Source organism: Protopterus annectens, chromosome 13.part0 (assembly GCF_019279795.1).
Source record: "Protopterus annectens isolate FY-2018-M chromosome 13.part0, PAN1.0, whole genome shotgun sequence".
Taxonomy (NCBI): domain Eukaryota; kingdom Metazoa; phylum Chordata; order Ceratodontiformes; family Protopteridae; genus Protopterus; species Protopterus annectens.
This window is the reverse complement of record NC_056747.1, coordinates 693,348,660-693,374,317: the sequence shown is the minus strand read 5'-3', so window position 1 is coordinate 693,374,317 and position 25,658 is coordinate 693,348,660. Positions and strand designations below refer to the sequence as shown.

The window sequence follows — 25,658 nt, the reverse complement described above, 5'->3', positions numbered from 1 at the left end:
TGTCGCCTCACAGCAAGAGGTTCTCCCGTTCGATTCTCAGCTGGGGTGCCTTCTGTGTGGAGTTTGCATGTTCTCCCTGTGTTCGCATGGGTTTCCTCCGGGTACTCCGGTTTCCTCCCACATTCCAAAGACATGCATCTGGAGCGTTTCTCCCCGGGCCTCCGCTGAAAACAGGCTCTGTGGAACCTAGTCGGACATTCCCGGTCAACAAATGTTAAATAAATAAATAAATAAAATAAAAATAAAAAATTATAAGAGTCAATCAGAGGAGCTTAGAAAGGATTGGGAAAAGAGATTGGATAAGCAATTCACAAAGAGACAATGGGAGGATATATGTTTATCTCCCAGATATGCAACAAAGTCTAGAATATGTAAGATCTTTGCCTGGAAGTGTTTACGTAGGTATTTTTATACCCCATGTAGAATCCAGAGTATTTTCCTCAGGTGGATAGCAAATGTTGGAGGTGTGACAGGCAAGAAAGAGGTAGCTGTGAACATATTTGGGAGTGTAGTAAGCTGGCAGAGTTTGGGGATTCCCAGCAGACCGTTCTGTCGGAGATGATGGGTGAGCGGATTGGATTGACTTGGAAGCTGATTTTTTTGAGCTGTGATACAGAATTGGAATTGCCTAGACATAGTAAAGCATTGCTGAGTCTAATTATGGTGGCTGCCAAAAAAGCAGTTACTAGAAAATGGAAATCAAAGTCTAGACTAACTTTACTAGAAGTAGTGAATATAGTAACACAGATAAAACTACTGGAATTGGGATCTTTTGAAAAGAGAAGGAGCAAATTACAGAGGAAAAAATGGGAATTGTGGGAACATTATAGCCAGAGAAGGAGCAGGGTTTAAAAGGCAGGATTTGAATTAGCCATATAATGCTTAATTGACAATGGCTGGATAGATTATAAGTGATGTATAATGTTTGCAACTACAGTTGGTTTCAATGGTGTCTTCAATGTATAATGTTTGCAACTAAAGTGTTGCCATTTTTTTTTTCATTTATATAAATGTAAGATTGCCTATGTCTTATGTGATAATTTAATAAAGATGTTTATTAAAAAAATTATCTTATTTATACATAGTCATAAAAACATTATTTTTGCTGTTCGTAACTTAACTCGTTTGATTTCTAAATTGTTTCATGAATGCTATTCACCCGAGCTGTGTCTGCAGATGGTCAGTGTTTTAGGCTAGTGCCATCACATAGAAGATTAAAAACCTAGGTACATCCCAGACGACCTGGGTTTGATTAATGGCTCAGGCATTAGAGGAGCTATAGCAGTATGGGATGGGCATTCATCTTGGCATTCCCTGCAGAGAGGTGTAGTCCTTATTGTAAGGGCTCATTTTCCATAAAGAGTATATTCAGGACTTGTGTTCCACATCAGTTCTAGGCCCACTGCATTGTTCTCTTTTCACTAATGACGTTACCTTAGATAAACCTAACCGAAATCTAATAGTATAAGCAGATGATATCCTTATGATTGAATCAAGCAAAATTTATCAGCACCTCCAAACATAACTGCAAACTAACTTTACAGAATTGTCTAGCTCCATGTCAGTAAACATTTGCTAAATGTTAAGAAAACTAATGGGTTATTTGCTAGCCCCCAAAATTAGTCTCCTGTAGCCCTTAAAGACTTTGGAGGAAGTATTCCCAACACAACATAACTATGTTGGCCTCACACTAGATCCCTCACTCAGTTTTTGACTGCATAGTTGATATTATCAAATCCAAACTTCTTTCCCAACTTAAGCTTTGCTGTTATATATCACACTTTTGTCTTACTGCATGTTCAGCTGTTGTCAAAATATGCTTGAATATGGTTGTCCTTGCTTTACTTACGAGTAAACCACAATACTCTTAAATTATAAATTGCAAAAAACAAGATAATCTGCTTTGCCCTTCTAGCAGACATGAGCACTCACCAAAGCAATCTAATATAAAGGTTCAATTGGCTCCCCATTGCTCAAAGTGCCAACGTGCTCTGTGTCACCCTGTTATTTAAAGTTTTTAATGTAGGCTACTGTCCTCAAAAAGAAGTAGATCAAACATATACAATGAGTAGCCACAATAACTGTCTGACTTTAGCAACACTTAAATTCAAAACCACAGCTGAAGAGCCTTCTCTAGAATATGCCCAGCTACTTGAAATCATCTACCTGCTGATATCAAAACAGTCAAGCATTAAAGCTGTGTAAGGATCCTTTATTGAACACCTACCTAAAGAAGCTGATTGCACCTGTTTTCATGATGTTGGTTAAGTTCAGTGCTTTTTGTTGTCTTTGGCACACAGCATATTCACCAAAATAACAAAGATGTAAATAATGCACCAATGTACATTTTGTAAGAGAACAGATAACTACTTGTATATATTTTATATATTTATCTCTGTGTCCTGGATTGTTTTATATATTTATCCTGTATGTATCACTGCACTGATTTGCTGCTGTTGTACTTCAGTATTTGAGTTGTCTGAAAATGGTCAATTTGACCATTCCAGTTATCCAGTTAATAAACTGAAATAAGTGTAGAGAAGATGTTCTTGAATGCAACAGTTGAATACATGGGGGGGATACCATGGGGTAGGTCATAAATGAAAAAATCCCCCAGTGGAAATAGTGGCGCAACCTGCCAGGTTCCCTGACAGCTCCAGACCTAGGACAAGATAGGCTGGTAGACCCAGCAGTGGATGGAAGTGCACTGGGGTAGCCAGAAAAAAATGTAGCAGAAGGGAGGAGCTTGATCAGTGTAGTACCCTTGTTAACAAACATTAAATAAATAAATAAAAGATTTGTATAAGAAATAATAAGTTGCTGTGTGAAAGTGGTGACTTCACTGATGCCAATATTCTGTTTGTCTTACACACAGAAAAGTGGTGATTCAAAGTAGTTGACTTCATTTGATTTTCAACCTGTGAGTATTCAGATCGAATCGGATCCGAGACAGCCACATGACTAGCATCTGATATGAGCTCCAAGCACCTACCCTTACCCATAATGCCCCCTATCTCCTTCCTTCCCTCAGATCTAGTTTGTCGCTGAAAAGCTATGCATCGTGGTCGCTGAGCTACAGGCTTTTTTGGGTAAGTTTACTGCTTTTCCCTTTGAGGTGTGAGAGTAGGTTATTTCTTTTCTAAACCTTAAACCTTTCTATACCCGCGTTGTCCATCTGTATTTTGTTTTGTTTTTTTTATTTTTTTTTTTTCTTCTTCTAAGTCAAAAAAAAAGTTAAGTAGTTTTCCTTTGGCCTTCCTGCTCCCTTTCCTACTTGAATGAGTGTGTGTGTTTGTCTGTGGTGTTTGCAAAGTTTTGTTTGTCCTAAGGTGGCTGAGACCTCTAAGCCAGTCTTTAGGAAGTGCATGGAGTGTGGCCATAAGCTCTCCCCAGCCGATGGCCACACTCTGTGCGTAGTGTCTTTGGGCACGGCCCACTTACCTCCTGCCCTATCTGCGCGGTCTTCAATCCATGGGCCCTGAAGTACAGGAGGGCTAAGTTAATCATGAATGGCATGCTCCCTTCATCATGGACAGCTGTCCCCATAACTTCTGCTTCAGCAACATCTGCTGTCGCTTATACTTATGCTTCAGCAACATCTTCTGCTGTCGCTTATACTTCTGCTTCTTCCCAGGCCTCTGGGACTCAAACTCCCACTACGACGTCTGGGGAGGGAGACGGGCACTGGAAAGACAAGTCTAGGAAAAGGTCTCTGGACCGCTTGACTCCAGCAGGGCCCCCAGCAAAAGCTAAGACCCCACCTAAACCCAGTACTCCTCGGCTCTGATCACCCAGGTTCTCCCCAGAGCCGGAGACATCTAGACCACTTTCAAGGGCTTCCCCTCACCGGCACTCCCGGCCGGTGTTGGCAGCATCATCTTCAAGGTCAGCCCATAGTCTTAGTGAGGCCAAGATGGACAGGATGATGCGGAAGTTCATTCGCACCCAGATCCAGATGGGAGTCTTGCCAGCCCCCTCTCCCTCTGGAGTGGGGAGTGGGGGGCTCACAGCTTTTCTTCACCCCTATAACTCCTTCTCCAATATGGCCATCCATTATGGAGTCTTTGGATCTGAGGTCCCTTCAGGTCAGAAGTTCGGCACTTACAGTACCCTGTATATCGACGCCTTGAGTGTATCAGATCCGACCGGATCGGATCCAAGCTCTCAGAACCATAGCCTCAGTGTGGAATCCCAGGGGGTGCTGTTGGCTCTCTCTGCATTTTGGCTCCTGCAGTCTTGGCTGTGACTCCCCTGTCGGATCTGAGGGGCAGTAGCTCCTTTGCTCATTTCTCAGGACGTCTGCTCTCCCTTGGCTTTTGACGTGGTGGAGAGGGTCTTCCCGAGTGTGTCAAGACCTCTGACCATGTCTTCCTCGGACTCCGTCTCAACTCCCTCGGCTCTGGGTACGGCCCCGACTCTCCTGTCCTCTCAGGGACAGCCCGTGCTTGATTTGCCTCAGGAAGCTCCCACTTGAGAGCAACTTGTTTGTGAGTCCCTTCCAGAGAGTCCCACTGAGGCGGCTTCTCGCAAATGGATGTGCAAAAGGAGGCACCTAGACTCCTCTCCAGAGTCTCCCATGGATGACACCGACTTGGAGGAAGGGGAAGGTTCCCCCAGGTCAACCCCCCCAAAGATGTCTCCTTTGAAGAAATCATGGAACTCCTTCGCCAAAGGGGGGGGGGTCCGTCCAAAAACCAACCCTGGACGAGTCAGTGTTCCTAGAAGCATTCGGCACAGGTGCACCTACCTCCTAGGTGTCCCCTCACATGGACCTGATAACATCTCGGCCATGGAAGGAACCAGACACCGTGGAGCCTATTCCCGAGTGTCCAAATAAAATTCTCAATCCCCCACCAGACAGGGCTAGCTGGAGTAAGGGGTCCCCAGTAGAAGCTTTGATGGTGGCAGCCGCCACAAAGAAAGAGCTTGCACAGGTGTCCGCTACGATCCACCCTCCTGACCAGGAGTCAAGGACTATGGACCATCTGGGGAAGCGGGTGTATGTTTCAGCAACCTTTACCATAAGAACACTGAACTATATGGCATGTGTCCTCCGACTGCAGCATGACCTGGTAAAAGAGGTCACTGAGTCACCCCTGGAGTCCATGTCGGTGGAGGGCAAGAAGACATTTGCACGAATGGCCACTCTAAAGGCAGTAGCCAACATGTCCATGTGCCTCTTTTCCCATGCTGCGGAGGTAGCCACCAGGGCTGCCGGATCTGGCGTTGTCATGCGGTGTCATGCCTGGCTCCAGCTGTGTCACTTCTCAAAACCCTTCAAGGCATCCTTTGCTAATGCCCCCTGTGATGGTTCTTCCCTGTTTGGGAAGTCTGTGCGTGAAACACTGGTCCATAGTGAGAAGGATGGGAAGACACTGTCTACCATCGGGATCCGCATCTCCGCCCCTCAAAGATCCTTCTCTAGGAATCAGAGAGGGGCAAAGAAGATGTGGCTCTGGAAATCTCAGTTTTCCTGAAACACTCAGGGCTCATCTTCCCCCAGAGGCAGAGGGGGTTATGATAGGTGCTGGCCCAGATGCAGAGGAGGTCCGAGGAATTTCGGGTCATGAGAACTGTTCTCAGAGAGGCCCGCGCAACAGCCCTGAAGGGCTGCCCGACTGCTAGTCTCTCGAGGCTGTCGGGAGTCGCCTCTCGCTACACCCAACAGAATGGAAGTCTGTAACAACAAACTGTTATGTTGCAAATCATATCCAGAGGTTATTGCATCCTGTTCCTAGAACCACATCTCCCACCAAAACACCACCCAGACGTTTCACCCACGCAAAAGGAGGTAGCAGCACTGGAAATAGACAAGCTGCTAAGAAAACAAGTCATCCAAACTGTCCCCCCAGACCAATCCAGACTGGGCATTTATTCCAGGTTCTTTAGTGCCAAAGAAGACGGGGAACCAAAGGCCCATTCTGGATCTTTCCACCTTGAACCTATCTGCAGCCAAAGAAAAATTCTGGATGGTCACCTTTCAGTCCATCCTGCCCTACCTGCAGAAAACAGATTGGATGTGCTCGATCGACCTCCAGGACACGTATTATCATATCGTAATGAACAGGTGCTCACACAGGTTTCTCCGCTTCTGGCTAGGGGACAATCATTATCACCACAGCCCCCAGGGTGTTTACCAAAGTGATGCTCACCTGAGGCTCCAGGGAATTCAGGTCTTTCCTTACCTGGACAATTGGCTCCTTGCTGCCCCCACCAAGCGTCTGCTGTGCCAAGCCAGGGACCATTTCTTGGTGTTAGCGAACATTCTGGGCATTACTATAAATCTCAGCAGATCATCACTGACTCCAGTCTAGACCCCAGACTTTATAGGAGCTTGATTGGACACCATACAAATGGAGGTTTACCTCACCCTGGAAAGGGTACACAATTTGAGACGTCATGTTACTTACATTCTCCAGGCTCATTGGACACCATACAAATGGAGGTTTACCTCACCCTGGAAAGGGTACACAATTTGAGACGTCATGTTACTTACATTCTCCAGGCTCATCTTCCCTCAGCAGAGTCAGTTCTGCAGGCTCTGCATTCCATGGCAGCCACAATCAGTCTTCTACCCTTTGCACGACTTTGTATGCGAGTTCTTCAGTGGACACTAGTAGTTCAATGCTCTCTACTATATCTACCTTTGTCCCATCCAGTTTGGATTTCCTGGGCAGAGAGTCGCTTCAGTGGTGGATTCTCTCCCCAGACCTTGTCAAGGGACCTCCCTTTGTTCTGTCCTTTCTCACAACCACAGTGACCATGGACACTTCCCAGCTAGGGTGGGTGGGGACTGTCCAAGTCATGTGGTCCCCTTTCAAGACCAATTTGCATATCAACATACTGAAGATGAGGGCGGTTCTTCTAGTATTGCAGGCCCTTCATGCCCATCTTAATCTAGAGACTATTGCTATTCAGTTAGACAACATGCCAGTAGTCTGGTATTTCAGCAAACAGGGAGGAACCAGATCCCTACCCCCTTTGTCGCAAAGCCATGAGAGTTTGGGAATGGGCTATGTCCACTGGCCTATGGCCGTTTTCTGGTGGGAATGCACATTCTGGGAAGGTCCAACACTCTGGCGGGCAGGCTTAGCAGGACTATTCTGATGCCTTACAAGTGGTCTCTGAATCGGGACAGGTCTTCCCCAAGTGGGGTCAGCATTGCTGTGATCTCTTTGCATCTCCTTCCAATGCAAAATGCAGCGAGTTCTTTGCTCTGAACCCCACTCAGGGAGAAGCCCCCAGAGACGCACTGGTTCATGCTTACCCCCTATTACCTCTCATTCCGAAGTTTTTTCAGAACGCTCACAGGTTGGGCAGCACAATAATCCTCACTGCCCCATTCTGGTCTCGCCAAGTCTGATTTCCCCTCTCTTTGGTCTCACCTGACAGTTCCACCATGGATCTTGGATCCGGATCTCATTTCACATCCCTCAGGGATTTCTCATCCAGACCTGGACAGTCTGAAACTCACCGCTTGGCTGCTCCAGTTCCAGTAGTGATTAGGACTCACAGTTTAACCTCTCCAGTTAAAACCATTTTGGTAGCGGCTCACAAGTCTTCTACCAGAAACATATGTCAGAGCAAGTGGAAACGGTTCTCTATATGGGCCTCTCAATGGCACCTAGCTCCGTTTACGGCTCCGGATTTGGCTGTTCTGAAATTCCTAGCTGGTATCTTTCACCAAAGTGCTAGTTAAGTCCCCCCCAGTGAAAGATCCTACACCCCCATGGGACCTCACCTTTATACTTCAGGCTCTAGTGTCTCCTCCCTTTGAGCCCGCGGCATCAGTAGATTTACAATTCCTATCTTGGAAAACTGCCTTTTTGGTGGCTATCACTTCTGCTAGGGGGAGTATCGGAACTTCAAGCATTGTCCATTAAAGTTCCTTACATGGTTTTTCATAAGGGCAAGGTATCTCTGCGCACTAATCTTTCCTTTCTTTCTTCTCAAGGTGGCATCAGAAACCAGTATCAATCAAACTGTCATTTTTCCTGATTTCTTTCCAAATTTCCAAAATAGGGGTGAATACAAGTTACACTTGTTGGACATACATAGGCAACTGAGGTTTTATTTGCACAGAACAAAATCTTTATTCAAAACCATTTCTGGGTAAGCCAGTTTCTAAAGTGACCATTGCTCACTGGATTTCCCAATGTATAATGCGAGTATGTTCTGATAAAGGCATTTCCCCTCTGGGTCAGGTGAAATCCCACTCCACTAGGTCCATGGCCACCTCAGCGTCTTTTTGATCTAGGGTGTCGCTGGATGGCATTTGTTCCACAGCTACTTGGTCCTCATCTCATACCTTCATATTTCATTACAAACTGGACATCGTTTCCAGGAGTAGGGCATCCTTTGGCTCGCAGTGCTCCAGAATATCTTTCCATGAGGCCCACCCAGATGTTGGTAGCTGGGGGGACTGTGTCCCACAGGTTGAAGACCAAATAAAGTCAACTACTTCAGATAAAGAAGTTATGTACTCACCATAACATTCCACCTGAATAGTTGTACTTCATTTGTCTTTAACCATCCCCCCTCCTTCCCCCTGACCTCATAAATAGTGTTTTAACCTTGCATATGGGAGAGAAGAACTATTGTGGCTCTCCTGGTTATGCTTGGCTTGGTTCCTGTGAGCCATTAATGGTAAGGTCTGATTGGGTTGGGTTTATGTTTTCTTGTGCAGAAAACTCGATCTGAGGGAGGGAAGGAGATAGGGGAGCATTATGGGTAAGGGGAGGAGCTTGGAGCTCGGATCACATGCTAGTGATGCAGCCGTCTCGGATCTGATTTGGATCCGAATACCTAAAGGTTGAAGACAAATGAAGTACAACTATTAAGATGGAACGTTATGGTGAATACATAACTTATTTTTTTGTAAAGTAATCCTTTGACAGTCGGTCGAAGTTCAGATTTCTGGATAGTCTGGAAAAAATGAATAGGTGGCAACACCAAACACACCATGGCGAAAGGCAGTCCTTGATATTACTGCAGAAGTTTTGACATTGCACCATATTTTCTTTGGCAATCCACTGTGGATCAGCAGTAGGGAGTAGCAGTCATATCTTAAGCCTAGTTTTTTTTTTTTTTTTTTTACTTTTATGATGGGATTTCTTGAAAACCCGAGCAGTTTTCTTGACTGTAATTCATTGTAAATGTAGTCATTTTATTTAAAATATATCCAATGTATTACACATGTGCCTCCAGCCAGCTCAGTAAATTTAAAATGTATGCATTTATTCATGTATTACACGTCACTCCAACCAGCACAGTTTGTCTGTCTTACAGTTGAAGAGCTTATTTAAAAAAGGTTGTATGCCTTGGACATATTGCCTTCTATTGGTTCGTGTTTGGATCCAGTTTTATTACCTTCTAACCTCATATGTAAAGATGTGTTCACTTTTTTTTCATATTCCCATTCCCCAGATAACCTTTAGCATGTTGTCTGTATTTAACATTCTTTTAATGCGCCTTGGCCTTTTTTTTTTTTATTTACTTGATGGAACTCTGCTCCACCCAACCCACAGATCATCATCACCAATTACCAGTCTTATGTTTAAAAGACTTACTGCATTTGCAGCTTTAAGTACCTGTCCTCCACATCCACTTTGTTGGCATGAAGAGTGATTTTTGTCACCACCACCCCGATTCCTTACTCCTTTGGTATGTTATCTTTTTCAGCTATGTCATATTTTGTCCTTTACATTTCAAAGGACAGTGTTCTATAGCGGAATGTAGATGTGGTGGGTCTGCAATAGAGGAAGTCTTCTGCCGTCTTCTGACTTATGATTCTGTTGTGTACACACTGTGGACAACAATCCATCCCACAGAGTGTGTACTAGCAGGATGAATTAGTGCTGCAATAGGTTTTGAAATCTTACACGAGTGAAAGACCTCAGTGTGTTTGATGTGCCTTTTCTTAGCCATTCATGCTTGTGCTTGCATTTGTTCCTGAACTTCAGCATGATAAATGGGGATTCATTCCTACTACATCATCAGGCTTGCAAGCCTTGATTTTGGGGGAGGAAAATTAAAGAGAAGATTGTCTCATCTGGTGTTATGTAGCATTACTAATCTTTGATGATGCAAATGCTGGTCTATCTATAGATTGACCATGCCATGCTAGGTGTGCCTGTCAAAGGTTAGTTGTGACAAGTTTTTTTATACGGTTAAAATACTGTCTGCTACTTTTTAGACAGATTTGGTTTCCTGTGCAGGTGAATTAGTGACAGGCTTCATAATTGAGACTTTTCAGGATACTGAATTTTCACCTTTTTTCTTAAAACTCTTTGGTGACAAATAGATTTCAGTGTTTTTGAATTCTGGTCTCTTAAGTAAGATTACAGTGTTGTAATAAAAAATGTGTAGAATTGCTTTTGTGCAGCCAAAATAAACAAAAGGTAGGCTATTTGTCATAACTGTCTTTCTGTTAAGTATATATGGTGTTTCAGGAAATACCCCCCCCCCCAAATAAATAATTACATTTTGGTCACTCAGAATTCCAGATGGGTCTAGTAACACACTGACGGGATGACAGGAAAACAGGAATGCCTATTATGGCACTAAATCAGTGTCATTGAAAGCTGTTTTAAAATGCACCCATTTTGTCTCCTTCTAATGCCGACCATGTCATATGCATCACTTGGAAATGCAGAACCTATTAAATGCAAAAAAATAACATTACTTGCCAAACATGTATAAAAAGTCAAATGTACCCTGTTCTTCATAAAATCACAGGTAACAGCTGTGAAAAAAAATGCCTACAGACAACAGTTCACAGCACATTAACCAGGTTCATCTTGAACTTGTCACATCAAAAGCCACAACTCCATTATTACTTTCATACATACCTTGCATGGAACATGCGCACATGCCATAGATATCACTGATGATTCTTTTTTAATTAATTCATCTCAGAAGGGGAAATAGCTGAAATGCAAGCTGACAAAGAAATTATCACTGAACAGCTCCAGTAGTAAGACATCCTAGAAGTTTGCATACCCGTCTCACCTAAAAATGATTTTAATGAGAGGCACACTTCTGATCCTGATACACTTTGTATTCCCAGTCAGTTACTGCTAGTTAATTTTACTGATTTAGCAAAGGATGCATCATATCCAGAAAAAAAATCCCTTGACATTTAATCCAGACAGTCTGTCTTTATAGCTGGACTAGATTAACTACAGGGCACGTATTACACTTGGTCTTAATGTCTTATAAGGGATAAGGGGGGAAGACAAAGGGAGGATTTATGAAGGTACTGTAACATGACACCTCCATGTACCTGTCATTGTACCTTATTGCGAGTCAACAACTGCCATAACATAGTGCTGCACAGTGCTGTAGCGCAAAAATTTGCAGCACTGCATAAGGCTGGTTGCATGGCTGTGTTGAATGCTAATGAAGCAGTGCGGGGAAGAGGCATATGCTAATTTACCATGTCTCTCCCCCAGAACTGCCTCTAGGAAAGCATCTACACAGTGAGCAATTCAAGAAATCAATCTGCTGTATGGATCAGCACACTAAACCCACTACATTGCAGTTTTGAACACTACCAAAAAGCTTTTTCAAATAACTGTCATGACTATAGTGCAGGGAGACACTAAACACCAGGATAGTATTTAACTTCAGTGCCATAATGGCACTGGCAGCAGTACAGGGATTGGGGAATGGGGTTGAGCCTAGACAGCAGAAAAACATTTAAGTTCAGTGCCTTAATAGCACCGGCAGCAGTGTGGAGATCAGGTGTAGGGTAAAACACCTGACACCAGGAAAATGTGCAACTTCAGTGCCTTTATGGCACAGGCTGGTGGGGGGGGGGGTACTAGTTACCAAGAAACATTTAACTTCATTATCTTAATGGCACCACCAGTAGTACCGGGACTGGGGGGTAGTACACAAGGAATACAGTTAACTTCAGTGCCTTAATAGCAACATGCAGCAGTATGGGGATTGGTGTGGGAGTGGTGGACACTAGGAACTTTTCAAGAGTAAAGCGCCATAGTGGCACTTACTTCAGTACAGGGATTGGGGGTGGGGGGAACCATGGGAGGTCAGAAAGGTCAAGGACAGGTACAAGGACGTGAGTGAGTGTGAGTCAGTGAGTGATGGGGAGGCATTGCCTACACAACCAGGCGTGTGCTACCACAACATACAAATCAGCAATGACTGCACATTGCAGCAGCAACTGCAGCTCAGAACTATGCAGAGTAGCCAATAATTAGGTCTAATCTCAACGTGACTGACATGGCTCTGAATCTTAAAATATTGAGTTGTGGAAGCAGGGCCTTTCTCCTGCTAGACCTTTAATGAATCCTCAGAAAAGTTTCTATGTTCACAGACCACACCTCTTACAGTACATAAACTAAATTGTTCTGTGATGTGTTTAAAACTTAAAAGCACTGTATTATTATGGATACATAGGGTAGTAATGACCGCTGTTCATATCCACCTGAAGCAGTTTGAGTATAGTTTATTTTGCTCGGTTTCAAAGATTACAAATAAAATAGAGAAATTCAACCACTAAATTTAAGAGGTGAATTTAAGTAAGCTTCACGCCATGTCATTAAAATAGGTGGCAGTTAGATGTACAAAATGTAGCTCAGGCTAGCTTTATATTTTTACATCTTTTTTCTGTTCACAGTATGAAAAATATAAAAATAATAGTCGTCGGAAAAAGAAATGGTGATCACTGAACACAGTAAAAACATTACTACAGATGCGGTGTTTAAGCGCAGTAACACCCGTCAGAGAGGGCATTACAGGGAAATAAGGGAACTTCCAGTAGTGGGAAAAGGGATCTTCTAGTAGTAGGAAAACCATTTATCTGGTGATGGGGCTTACTTCAACCATGGGCCATCCTTTATATTCTTGTAACACCAACCATATTGGGCATTACTGCTTATTTATTGCTTTGTTAATCTTACTTTTCAGAGAGACACCATTCTGGTGTTCATAATGCTTTGGGAAAATGTGGTCAGGACACAGGAAAATGCTCCCATTTTCTTAATGAGTGTCATGTATATGGGATCTCAGTTTAATATGTCTTGTGAAGGACAATCTGCAGAGATGATTGCCACTGAACATAGGTTCATAGGTTGGTACTAGGCTATCAGCCCTAGGGCCTATACAAGCCTAGCCGTAACAATTCCCTGGCTATTTCTTCCCACACTATTTACTTCCCTGGACCACTGTCTAGCAGGACGACTGACGTGATCCCCGGGGTGAATTTCCTTTCTCCCATCCAATCGTCAAGGTTCCTTTTGAAGAGGGCCAAAGAGGCACTCTGCTTGACATGTATGGGCAATCTATTCCAGAGTCTGGGGAGTCTCTGGGTCAGGAACCTATCCCTCCAGCATGTTTTGTTTATTGTGATGACAAGGTTTAGATCCCGGGAGTGTGTGGCTCTGAGGGATTGGGATTTCTTTAAGCGTAGCATGTCCAACAGCTCTGGGTTTGACATGGCCTTGTATGTTAAGCAGAGATTGCCTCTGAGTAGATGATATGCGACAGAGTATAGCTGGAGTTTTTTAAGGCGGTCAGCATAGGGCATCTGCTTTAGGCCTGTGATTCTTTTACTGAGGTATTTCTGCGGCCTTTCCAGTTGTTGCAGATGTCTTGATAGGTACATACCAAACGGGGCGTTGTATTCTATAATGGGTCTAATGAGGGATGAGTACAGTGGGACAATGACCTCCTTTTTTCTGGATGAAAAGCCCTTAGTAATGAGGTGTGTCACATAGAAGGATTTCCTGACTGTTGTGGCGATGTGGATGTTCTTCATCTCACATTGCTGCAGTCCTTACACTTGGGTAGTACGCTGTCCTCGGTCGGCCCGACTATCGAAGTATAAGGCTGACGTCGGTCAAGGCGCATTTGACTGACATCAGGACGTCAGGGTACAAATGCGCATGACCGACGTCATATCCTCAGTCTTTTTTGCCGCATGGTCCGATGCAGAAGCAGCTTTGCAAGTGCCGGTTGGCGTTCTGAAATTTTTCGATTCCGGAGTTTCAGACCGACTCAAAGTTGGCTAAGTACCCCGTTGGGGAATATTTTAGTTTTTTCTTGCCTCAGTGGTTTACCGGATGTCAGAAAAAGTGAATAATTGTATTTCTTGTGGGAAACAGATACCGCATAGAGATTATCATACTTTGTGTATTCCTTGTTTAGGGCCTGAGCACGACGTTGTTGGGTGTCGCTCTTGTGCTAGATTCAATAAGCGCACTATAAAGAGAAGGTTAGATTGTGCCAGGTTAGTCTTCGGGAAGCGGTGCAATTATAAAATGCCGTCGGATGCTCCGGCGCCGCTTCCCGAAGAAGCGCAAGGACAAAGCAGTTAAGCCTAGGCTAGAAGACCCGTCCGTGCGGACGCCGGTTCTTTAGAGGTGTCGGTGGAGCCGGTGGTTCCACCGGAGGTTTCTTTGGGTTCCCAGGGAGAGACTTTGTTGTTGCAGGATGTGGCCTCTCAGGAGGCAGGTCAGGCTGAAGGGGCTTCTCAGGCTACTATACTACCCTCCCTTCCTAAGGTGGTTAGGCCCTCTCCTTCTGTTTCCAAGGCTTCTCCCAGAGGCAGGCCAGGTTTAGCTTCAGTTGGTGTCACCCCTAGTTCTTCTGGAACTGTGCCCAAGAAGCATATGCTTAAAATGGCAGAAGATTTGATTACTTTGATTAGGGGTTCCTTGCCCCCTCCTGATAAGAGGCCTAGGGTGGAGCCTGAGTTAGGGAGTTTTGAGCAGGCTTCGAATGTTTCAGAGTCTTCGGCTGAAGACTTGCAGGAGTATTCTCCTTATTCTGATTCTGAGGTGGATGATTCTACTCCTTCTGCTTCTCCTCCTGAGGATTTTTCTTTTTCAGAAACTCTTCATTCCATGAGGGAACATTTTAAGTGGGAAGGTCAGGACTTCTCTGATTCCAGGAAAAGGCTTAGGGAATTTTTGTTTTTACCCCAGCATAGGCCTTTGGCTATACCTCCTGTTTTGGATGTGGTGGAAGATGTTTTTACAGAGGCTTCTCTTAATCCTGATTCTTTGCCTCCTGCTCCTGTTAAACCGGATAGGTATTACAGGGTGCCTGAAGCTCATAAGTATCTTTTTAAGAGTCCTAGGGCGGACCCAGAAACTGTTAGTCAGGGGCCTAAAGGTGTTAAGGCTTCTGTTGTTAAGAATCCGGTTCCTTCTGATAAAGAGGCCAGGGCTTTGGATAGATGGGAAAAGAAGGTTTATACTTCCTCCACTCTAGCTATGAGGGCTTTGAATTGCCAGTTTCACATGTTGAAATACCAAAATTATCTCCTTTCACAATTGAAGTCTAAGGTTGATGCTCTGGCGGAAGGTATTGATTGTAAAGAGTTGCAAGATTTAGTACATGTTTCTGAACAGGTGGGTAAGCATTCTTTGCAATGTGGTTTTGATGCTGTACAGGCCTCGTCTAGGGTGGCTGCCACTGGGTCAGTTATTCGCAGGCACGCCTGGCTGAGGGATCAGAATTTATCTGACCATGTTAAAACAAGGATTTTAGATGCTCCTTTACAATCTGATGTGTTGTTTGGTTCTCCTGTTGAGTCAGTTTTAAAGAAAATGGAAGACAAGGCTAAGTCTATGCAGACTGTTAAAGATTTTTTGCAGGTTCAGCCTCCAAAGTTTAGTAGAAATTGGCCTGCTAAGGGGTGGACGTATCCTTCTTATGATTCCCAGTCTAGGGGTAGATCTAGACGTGGTAGGGGCAGAGCTCAGGGCTCTTTCAGGCCTAGAACAGGAGTTCTCCTGCACAGTCTTCGGTGAGGGCAGGGGTCAGTCCTTTGTAAACAGACCCAATGACCTACCTTTTCAGCTGCCAGAGCCTTCTCGTCTGGCAGCACCTTTGGGAGGAAGGTTGGCACTTTTCAAAGAAAATTGGAGTTTAATTACCCAAGACAGATGGGTATTGGATATCATACACCACGGTTACAGGTTTTATTTCCATACCTTGCCTCCTTTCAAAGGCATGCCAGACGTTCCTCCTCCACAAAGAATAGAGGCTCACAAGCAAATTTCTCTGTTACTCCAAATAGGGGCCATTCAGCCGGTCCCTATGCCAGAGGTGGGCCTAGGATTTTATTCTCGCCTGTTCCTAGTACCAAAGAAAGGGAACACGTGGAGACCAATTTTGGACCTATCTATCCTCAACACTTATCTGGACATTCCCAAGTTCAAAATGTTGACATTACAGCAGCGTTTACCTCTGCTGGGCAAAGATCATTGGATGGTAACTTTAGATCTCAAGGAGGTTTATCTTCATGTTCCTATCAGACTGAGTTGCAGGAAGTATCTGCGTTTTCGAGCTGGGACTTCTCATTATCAGTTCTCTGCATTGCCCTTTGGCTTATCTACTGCGCCCAGAGTGTTCACGAAAGTTCTGGCTCCAGTGATAGCTTTCCTCAGGTTAAAAGGAATACAGATTTATCCTTATTTGGACGATTGCCTGATTCTGGCTCAAGGAAGGGACGAGCTTCTTCATCATTTGGATTATGTGATAGCAGTGCTAAGATGCCTGGGGTATTCTGTGAACGAAATAAAGTCCAGTCTAGTACCCTCTCAGGACATGTGCTTTCTGGGTGTGAGACTGAATACAGCATCCCAGATGGCCTTTTGACCCCGGACAAACAAAAGAATCTTTCCCTTTACTTTCATCAGTTGTCTCATCAGTCCAGGCTGACTGCAAGGACAGTCCTTCAAGCCTTGGGGTTCATGGCATCTTGTATTCTGGTGCTTCCCAATGCCAAACTGCATATGAGGAAGCTGCAATGGTATCTCAAAATGTATGGACACAGCACTGCCAGGATTTGGACACTGTCATTCAAATAATACCTTGCATTCAAAAGGAATTTTTGTGGTGGGCTCAGGAATGTCACCTAAACAAGGGACTCTCTGTGACCCGGCCAGAGGCGAGTCAGATTCTAACGACAGATGCCTCAGACATAGCTTGGGGAGCTCATCTGAATGGAAAGTGGATACAAGACAAGTGGCCTGCCAGACTACAGCATCTACATATCAACTTGAAAGAGATGTTAGCAGTCCAGTTTGCATTAATAGCTTTCAAGGATTTACTTCTTCCAGGGCAGGTGTTGATTCTAACAGACAACACAACTGTCATGTGGTACATCAACAAGCAAGGCGGAACACATTCTTATCCCCTCTGCAGGCAAGCAATGATTTTGTGGGAGACTGCTCTCAGTTTACAGCTAAATCTTCAGGCAAGGTTTCTGCCAGGAGCACAGAACTCCTTAGCAGATGTGTTGAGCAGACAAATTATGGATCCCCACGAGTGGAATTTGGATCCTCATGTATTTCAGAAATTGACAGTGTCATGGGGAACTCCAGACATAGATCTGTTCGCTTCTCCACTAAACCACCAGCTGCCAAAGTTTTGCACAAAAAGGTTTCATCCCACTGCTTGGAAAGTGGATGCTCTTTCTTTCAATTGGAGCAATCTTCATGTGTATGCCTTTCCACCTCTGCCTCTCCTCCCAAAGGTACTACTAAAGGCCAGACAAGACAAGCCAAGGATGATTTTGATAGCTCCAGATTGGCCTCGACAGCATTGGTACCCATTACTGAGAAGCCTGGTGCGGAAGCCTCCATGGCCTTTACCTTCGATTCCACACCTGTTGTCTCAGGAGGACAGTCATTTGCTCAATGTCAAGCTTCACTCTCTGCACCTAACAGCCTGGCATATTCTGTTTTGAACCGTAGTGGGCCTCCACTTCCACAGCAAGTTTTGAATGTTATTTTGGAAGCTAGAAGGCCTAGTACAAGGAAAGTGTACGCAGATAAATGGAAGAGATTTTTATTTTGGAGTGCAGCAAAGGATTTTGATGTTTCTGAGCCTAATTTAAGTGTGGCTCTTCAATATCTTACTGAGTTACTGGACAAAGGTTTGTCCTTCTCTTCTATTAAGGTTCATGCTGCAGCAATTTCGGCTCACTATGATTGTGACCCACCATTGTTTTCTCATCCTTTGTTCAAGCAATTTCTTAGAGGGGCAAAGAATATAAGACCCCCACGAAGAGCTCCTACTCCTGCTTGGGATCTCAATTTTGTGTTGGAGAAACTCACTCTACAACCTTTTGAACCTGCAGCTACTGCTGAATTAAAGTTTTTATCATGGAAGACTGCTTTTTTGTTGGCTATTATCTCTGCAAGAAGGGTTTCTGAGTTACAGGCCCTTATGGCGGTTGAGCCTTTCTTAATTTTCCATAAGGATAGGGTATCTTTACGTACTAATCCTTCCTTTATGCCTAAAGTGGTTTCTAGTGTGGCTTTAAACCAAACTATTCATTTGCCTACTTTTTATGCAAATCCCCAAAATAAAGGGGAAAAGATTTTGCACACTTTAGATGTACACAGGCAGTTGCGGTATTATTTGGACAGAACTAAGGGGTTCAGGCAGTCTCAGCAGTTATTTGTTTCTTTTGCTTTGAGTTCTCAGGGCAAGCCTGTGTCAAAACAAACTATTTCTAAGTGGATTGGGTTTTGCATTGCTTTCTGTTATTCCCATCATGGCAAGGAAATTCCAGCTGGGATTAGGCCTCATTCCACTAGGGCTACTGCCACTTGACAGCTTTTTGAGGGGGGTGGCAACTAAGGATATTTTGGAGGCAGCTACTTGGAGTTCAGTGCATACTTTCTCTAGGCATTATCACCCTCCACTTTACTCTAAATCCAGGGCTGGTTTTGCCACTGCTGTTTTGCAGGGCATTTTGGCAGCTCCTGCTTCCTTATAGTTTAGCCATCCTCCCTTACCTCTGCTTTGGGATTCTACCCAAGTGTAAGGACTGCAGCAATGTGAGATGAAGAACATAGTACAGTTTTGTACCTACCATAAATGTAGATGTTCGAAGATCCACATTGCTGCAGTCCAATTTACCCTCCCTCCTTTCCCTCTTGGAGGCGGTTGTGTGGGTTGGGTTGTTAATAGGGTGTATATTGTATATATTGTACATATTATTAGTGCTAGGATGGTTGGTTGTTGGTTTGCTGTCTTTTGGTTTTGACCTTTATTTCTAGGGTCTTCTGACATCTGGGGCAAGAAAAGACTGAGGATATGACGTCGGTCATGCGCATTTGTACCCTGACGTCCTGATGTCAGTCAAATGCGCCTTGACCGACGTCAGCCTTATACTTTGATAGTCGGGCCGACCGAGGACAGCGGACTACCCAAGTGTAAGGACTGCAGCAATGTGGATCTTCGAACATCTACATTTATGGTAGGTACAAAACTGTACTTTATCGAAGGTGAGGCCGCTGTCCACCTGTGTCCCTAAGTCTCTTATCACACTTTCAGTGTTTAGTGTGCTGCCACCTATATGGTAATTCACGGGTACATGTTTTTTTCCCAAAGGGGATAACTATACATTTCTTGGCATTGAGCTTGAGCCCATGGCTCTGGCACCAAGCATCTGTTTCTGTAAGGCCCTTTTGAAGAGTATCCACATCATTTGGGGATTCAGTAATGGCTCTCAGTTTGCAGTCATCTGCAAACTTTGTTATCTAGAGTCCCTTAGTATTGGCCTGTACTTCAGAGAAGTAGATGCCAAACAAGAGCGTTCCCAGGACTGAACCCTGAGGTACTCCACTTGTCACTTGTCTGGAGCTGGATTTGAAGCTGGCTACTTTTACAGTGTGGGTTCTATCAGTAAGCCAGTTAACAACCCATTGGGTGACGTAGGGATTAATGCCCAATTTAGTAAGTTTGTCTATGATTCCAGAGTAGGGGGTGGTGTCAAAGGCCTTGGCAAGGTCTAGATAGGCTGTGTGGACCACCTTACCCTTGTCCATGGCTCTGGAGAGTGATTCGAAGAAGTCAATCAGGTTCAGGAGACAAGATCGGCCCTTCACGAACCCAAACTTGGTGGGGTCCAGTGTTTGAAGGTTGCCAATGTCTTTGTTTATAAGTTCCATGATAATACGCTCCATGGCCTTGCAGATAAGGCTTGTCAGACAGATGGGACGGTAGTTTCCGGGATCCAAGGTGGATCCCCCCTTGTGGAGTGGGATAACTGTAGCTCTGCGCCACTCAGTGGGCACGAAACCTGAGGTGAGGCTATGATTAAACATGACACTTGGGTGATGTGCCAGTTCATATTGTAGTTCATGTAGTACACAGCCCGGGATGTCATCTGGTCTTGTGGATGCTGTATTCTTAGCTTTGGAGAGTGCGTTTTTTACCTGTGTGGCCGTTATTACCGGAATTTGGCAAACTTCCGGTATTGAGATGGGCCATTTAGGGGGTGAGAGGGGGGTGAAATTTGCCCTGAATCGATCTGCCAGGATATTGGCAATATCCTTGGGATCAGTATATTTAATGCAATTCTGTTTTAGCTCAGAGCAGATCTGAGCATTGCCATTTAGATTCTTGACATAGTTATAGAATGCCTTGTGGTTGTCTTTGGAATCTTTGGCAATTTTATTTTCGTAACTAGCTTTGGAGGATTTTATGAGGGATCTCAGTTTCTTACTGAGGCTGGTAAGGAAGTTTTTTGCATCCTGGGATTTTCCTCTTTTCTGCAACAGTTTCTTCCTTTTGTTGTAAAGTTTGTTTATGGCAGGGGATCACCAGATTGGCTTCCTTTTTTTGGATGAGAACATCTTGGTTCTATTTGGGATGGCACGATACATGCATGAGCGGATGTGCTCGTACAGTGTCTTAGTGTAGGATTCAGCAGTTGAACTTTCAGTTCCCGTCTGCATGGGTGTCATGAAGTTTGTCACTTCTGACTTGAGTAGCATGAAGTTGGCTTTGGAGAAGTTTTTTATGGAGGTTTCCTTACTGGGGGGTGAGGGTGGGATGTGGATGTTAAGGGTGATTAGCTTATGGTCAGACCTGACTAACGAGGGGGTGACCATAGGTATGGAGCATTGATTTCCCATGTTGGTAATGACCAGGTCTAGGATATTGGAGCCCCTGGTGGGACTATGGATTAGTTGATCCAGGGCATTGGAATTTATGAATTCCAAGCACCGTTGGACAAAGGTGTTGGTACATGAGTAGTTTTCCCAGTTAATGGCAGGGTAGTTAAAATCACCATGTATTAGGGTGTTAGTTTCGATCTTAATATTTTCCAGTATTTTTAGAAAGTTGTAGTGAGAATCTTGGGGTATGGTGGGGGATCTGTAGCAAGCTAGTTGCACCTGGAGAATTTCAGATGCATTGTGTTGGGCAACTAGCCTGGTGGTGTGAATATCTTTGGTGAATATTGACACTCCTCCAACTTTAGTGTTTCGGTCCTGCTTTGATGGCCGAAAAGTGTGGTAAGAGTTGTAGCCTGGTATTTCAGGGGTGCTCTCTGGAGCCTTGAACCAGGTCTCAGTTACTGCACAGATATCGATGTTCTCCATTTTTAGGAGTGCCTTGAGAGAATGCATTACCTTCAGATTTTGCATGCTTGTACCTGTTACGGTGGTGGTTTTGTCCTTTGAACTTTGCCTAAAAAAGGCACTATAGGGGTGGCAAGAGCCTTAAACAGTAACCTGAATCCCAGGGGCGACAGGTGCAGACCATCTCTGGCAAAGCATTGTGCTCTGTCAATCATGTCATCCCAGGCAGACAGATACTGGATCCCCTTTGAATGACACCAGAAGCTTAGCCAATTGCTGAAGTCAGTCATTTTGTCCTTATATTGTGGTATCATTCTGGGCGAAGGTAGGATGCTACTCAGGGCTAGGGTCATACCTGCCTGGGCCACATGATTCGAGAGCTGTTCCATGTCTCTTTTCATGTAGTCCAGGGAGGTATGTTTCAAGTCATTCACTCCAACATGGACAATGACAGAGTCATATTTGTACTTGTTGTGGAGTGACTTGAGTGCATGCGTTATGTGGCGGATCCTGGCACCCGACAGGCAGCTGACTGTAATTTTCTCCTTATTCAACCTTGTGAGAGGGACATCAGTGTGCCGGACTATAGAGTCACCTATGACTAAAGTGTTAGGTACGTTGCCTTGTCTTAGGGGCTGTTGCTGGGTGGCACACTGGTGTTGTGAACTATGTGACACTTTGGTTGTGATTGGTGTTTGTTTGGTTTCAGCTTCAGAGGTCCTTGTTGCTTGGGCAGGTTACAGTTAAGGGCCTCTGCATATGTGGATTTAGTGTTGCTATATGTGGGTGGTGTTGGTGTGGGTTTAGAAGGGCTACGTGTTGCTTGAGGTGTAGTGTGGGTGTTAACCTTCTCCTCTTGACTGTCTAGCACAATCTTGGGTGGAGAGAGCTTTGCTTCCATTTTGGCTATGTAAGTGCATCTCTCACAGGTTGTAGTGTTGGGTGGTAGCAGGAGAGGGTTGTCTGTGTACATGAGGCAATTGCTGCATTGCCCCAGTACGCCCAGATTCACCAGGTGGACAGGAGAAATCACCGGAAGCTGACCCTTGGACATGCCTGGTTTGGAGCTTTTTTTTTTTTGTAAAGTACAGGAGCTGTTTTTCCTTACTATATTGAATCTTATGCATTGGTCTGATAGAATTGAAGGGAAGCATCTGTCTGCAGAGCTGATCGTAACCCAGCTGAGATTTGTAGTCTGGGTGCTGGAGGACCATCCAGTAACAGGGAGTCCAGTTGTTGCGGTTTGTATGCTGGGTTTTATTGTTTTAGGATGTCATTTGATCAAGACCAAGGGTTAGCCACTGAGAGTAGAATTAAAGTTATAGCTAACAGGACCTAAAAGAGGATGCACAGTAATACTTTATTGAGGGGGTGCAGTTAGTGAAATCTGTTTCAGGTGAGTAATGTCTGCAGTAGGTGCCACCTCATAGGAGTGACCCTCTCCTGAGCTTGTAGAGCTATAGTATATCTGAACCCCAGTCATTAATATGAAGCCTTAGAAGTCCACCTGGTTCCTGCTTGTACTACTTGCACTTATTGATAGGCATTAATGGTTCTCTGCCATACAGAGTGGATCCTGCTTAGGTTACTTAGAGGATGTATAGTTGAGAGAGACAGGAATTAGATGAGCTTCAGGTGGTGCCTGTGATGTCTGGCTTAAGCTCAGATAAGGGTGATAGCTAGATAAATAAATGAGCCATGTGGAGGAAGAAAGTGACAGTAAATCTGCTAGTTCACTTTCCATCTGCATGTACTTGTTACTTGAAACAATTGCATAACACTGAGGAAGACTAGCATACACGTTTTTCATCTCTCAGTGGTTTGAAAAGCACCTTTCAGCTGCTTAAGGGGATTATTTGAAAGACAAGAATTATTTGAGTTTGTTGAAATGGAAACTTAATGCTTATATCTGAGCTCTGCATATTTTATTCTGATATCAAAGGATGCCTTTCTTAGAACAGGGCTGACTGCAGGGAAAATTCCTGATTGTTGTTTTTTTGTAGCACCTGCAAATGCTTTAGGACCATAAGGCAGGTTTAGAATTGCCCCATTGCTCTGCCTGCCAAGTATGTGCCCACCATGATTACTGAAGTAAGACTGTTTTATCTTGGCAGCAGTTAAGTCTTTTTGCACAGAGGTTCCTTGGTTCAGAGACAGAAGAAGGTGTTCTAAACCTTTTTATTCAGTGGAAGAAAAATGAGAGGTGATTAGAGAGGCTTGTTGGGAAAAAAAAATGCCCCTCTCCCAAATTAAAAAAAAAAAAAAAAAAGTTAAAACTCAAGCTACTTAAATGTCTAGGCTTCTGATGAGGTAAATGAGTTAACTTTTTAAAACTTCTATTTTGTTAAAACATGTAGGGAAAACCTTACTGTTTTAAAGACTCTTATTTGGGGCGTCGGGGAGCTCCTATTGAATATGGTGGGTTTTGAACAAAAAATATTTATTGTATTAATGTTATTCCCCTTCCAGTTCATCTCCATGCTTTGTTAGTGTTCTCATCTGCCTGTTTTACCAATCAGATTACATTTAACTGTAGAAAAACAAGGGGTGAACTTTGTCTACAGATTGAGTGACCACATTTAAGAGGTGGTACATCTGTAAAGTGATGAATACTCATGTACTTACAGAATAGTGCAGGAAGTAAAGTCCCTAAAATGCAGTCCCAGGACTTTTTTTGCACTATTTAGCAACCTAACAGCTGGATTGCAGTTGCATGAAACTTGTTTCACCCTTAAAGTAACCTCTCTTTTTCCCAGTATTGTACAACCAGCAGATTTGATATGTACAAGTTAGGTTGTATCGGAGGGGGATTACAGTCTCCCACATAGAAGAGGCGAGAGGGCTTGCACCATTGCAAAAAAGCTTTCTGTGCTTTCACTCACAGTTTTGTCAGGTGGCTTTTGCAGTAAGTTCGACTTGCCCATTTGTTTGTAAGGAATGTTCTTTAGAGAACTGTGGATTTATGGGATTTTTTATTTAAAGAAGTGATGCAACAGTCTGCGTGATACTTTACAGTTCAATGTTTTGTTTGGTAAGGGGAATGGTTGTGATTGCTTCTATGCCAGCAACATTGTTGACATGCACTCCAGGGGGCATATGTATATACATATGTATATGTGTGTGTGTGTATATATATATATATATATATATATATATATATATATATATATATATACATATATATGTGTGTATATATGTATATACATATATACACACACACAGTGTGTGTGTGTCTCTCTCTCTCTCTCTCTCTATATATATATATATATATATATATATATATATATATTTTTTTATTGTGTGTGTGTGTGTGTGTGTATATATATATATATATATATATATATATGTATGTATATGTATAGTAGTGTGTGTGTGTGTATATATATATATATATATATATATATATATATATATATATATATATATATATATACACATAGTAGTGTGTGTATATAATATATATATATATATATATATGTAGTGTGTGTATATATGTATATATATATATATATATATATGTACACACACACAGCTAGATATAGCTATCGATATATATATGAATGAACTGCCCAAGGTTTCTGTCATTTCATTTTTTTATTTTTAATAACCCACTAGATTGCTCTGTGGATGTGAGAATGTACAGATAAGTACTGAAATGAGCATAAGGCCATTGTACTAGTACTGAATTTATGCTGAGTACCAGATGTCAGCATGCTTTCCACAGCTAGTTTATATGGAATTGTGGCTTACCGCTGAACCATTAAAATGAAGGGCTTTTTTTTTTTTTCTTGATTTTTCTTTATTTTCTAACTTATGATAGTCCTTAGTTATGTTACATAAGGTGTTCTCAATCTTGTGTTTTAATATTCTTTTCTTGCCCGTGCTGTCCTTTTTTACTGAATTTGCTGTGCACTCCATTGTGACTCCTTCAGAATAATATAAAAATGGAACTCATTGCTCACTTTCTGTCTGCTAACTGGCATGTTTGGAACCAGTAGGGCAACTCTTACCAAGGATGCAGACTTGGACTAAAATAGCGGTTTTATTGCTAGGTCGGGTGTAGGTTGACTCAGAGAAGACATTTAACAAAGTTAAAATCTAAAAAGCCATCTGACTTTAACTCTTAAGGATTTTCTTATTTCATGGGGAAAGGACATAGTTCACACTTTGAAAATGACTGGTGGTGGTGGTGGTCTACCATTCCTGAAAGTATATAATGCTACTTTGATTATTTTTTTCTGTTATACTAGTATCAGGTGGGGGGGGTTGCCACTAGCCCATACATACAAATATGTGACTGGA

The 25,658-nt window shown here is 43.4% G+C and overlaps 1 protein-coding gene across 2 annotated transcripts in view; it reads left to right on the top strand.

Annotated features, from left to right (window-relative positions):
• Nucleotides 1–25,658, top strand: part of SMG6 (SMG6 nonsense mediated mRNA decay factor) — a 3,859,488-nt gene that overhangs the window by 1,608,913 nt on the left and 2,224,917 nt on the right. The window lies entirely within an intron of this gene.